Source organism: Lycium barbarum, chromosome 2 (assembly GCF_019175385.1).
Source record: "Lycium barbarum isolate Lr01 chromosome 2, ASM1917538v2, whole genome shotgun sequence".
Classification (NCBI taxonomy): domain Eukaryota; kingdom Viridiplantae; phylum Streptophyta; class Magnoliopsida; order Solanales; family Solanaceae; genus Lycium; species Lycium barbarum.
In genome coordinates, this window is record NC_083338.1 from 108,233,902 (window position 1) to 108,235,980 (window position 2,079).

Here is a 2,079-nt window from a genome sequence, read left to right on the forward strand (position 1 = left end):
TTTAATGGATACCCTTTTCCTTATCTTAAATGGATACAAATCACTGACCCATTATCTTCTAATTTGTACCAGGCTGCCCAATAATGGATACAAATTAAGATAATGATACTGACGACACATGATATAGACTAAAACTATGGAAGCAATCTATGATAAAAACCAATTTGATACACTCAAATTACATCTATTAATGATGTAAAGCGGACGTTGTCAAATATAGTAACCCAAACAAGGTTGGGGTCAAATCCCACAGGGAATATGGAGAGAAAAAGGTACCAATTGTATGCGATACTAGTCTTTAAAGGCTTTAATACTATTCCTGATAGTTTGAAATATTTGTTGATTAATGTAATTGAATACTTTGACTTGAATTGTACTTAATGCGAGAGAGAGACTAAGGTTGTGTTCCCCATTTTGATTAGATATTATGCTTCAGGTTTCAATGTGATATATTTCTAATGGTTGTTCTATGAGTATGCACTTGATCTCTTAAGGACTTCCTAATGTTTCCCAACAGTTAGGACGTATTTCCTCTTTATGATTCTTCCGAATGTAAAAGAGTTGAAATCGAAGAGCGACCAATAATGCCAATTTAGACTTGTTCTTATCCCTAAGTTAGTCTATGAAACGAGGGTTAACGCCCCGAGTCATTGTTATTAAATCTTACCAATACGAACTCTCTTTCCCAAGAAAAGTTAATATAATGACTTAGGATAATGCTTGCAATCATTACCCAACGCTAACGCACAAAGATAGAATAAATACTAACAACCATTATGCATATATCAATAGTAGAAACCCATTCACATAATATCCATCATGGGATCTACAACCTTAGAATTAAAATTAGCTACTCATAATTTTGGCTAGCAAAGAAAGTTTAAGAGTTAACATAATATACTTACAATGCTAATACAATATGGAATGGAAGTGAAGTTGTTGCTTTAAATGCTCCAACCACTTCAAATATTCAAGACTTAAAGTTAAAGCTCTCCAAGAAAAATCAGAATAATGAATTAAAACCCTACTTTAAGTATTTATAGGGCCAAAAATCGCGTCAAGTTTCTGGACAACAACATCCTTACGCGGCATCGTTACGGACCGTAACACAGGTTACGGTCCGTCCTTTGGTTCGTCCTTTGTCAACGTGATGTCACGGACACTATGCGACGGACCGCAACACAGGTTACGGTCCGTATCTGTCACGACCCAACCCCGTAGGCCGCGACTAGTGTCCGTGCTGGACACCCAACGTACCCAATACCCCAAACCAGCATATTAGCCGAAAACATCAAGATGAAAGTTAGTTGGTGCTATTAAATATCACAGATGAACAGATTTTGTACGTGGAAGCCGATAAGGCCATCACAGATCATAACAACCCAAAACATATACAGAACCCACATGTATGTCTACAGACCTCTACAGAACATAACAGAATCATAAGACGGGACAGGGCCCCGTCATACCCCTGAATAGCATACATATATATACAACAGCAGCAGACTGTACCAAGGTATAGGCTCTGGACAAAAGAGCGCTCCAGAATAGCAGATTAGATGTCCTAAACAGGCGGGTCAGCAAATCTGTCATTAGTACCTGCGCGGCATGAAAACGCAGCCCCCGAAGAAAGGGGGTCAGTACGAAATATGTACTGAGTATGTAAAGCACGGAACGTAGTAAACAAAGTCATAATCGAAGCAGAAGATACAGAAAATGAACGAAATATCCAAATTAGCAAAAATGCTGATCATAAAGCATAAGTAGTATTTGCAGAAAACGTATGTCATACCTGGTCCCATTACGGAACAAAATCATAACCGAAACAGCATGTACAGAAAAGTGAGTGTGATATACAGAGTATCAAATGCATATTTTCAAAACATGAAGAGTGTGTACAGAAACATATGCCATATCATATCCGGCCCCTGCCAAGGGACTCGGCAGACAGAACGTGGCCACCCCCCGACGCTGGTGCCACAACACATAAGGATCAGAAAAGGGGAATGACCCCGTAACATAGCATAACATATCAAATGGACATATCATATCATATCATATCATATCATATCAGAATAG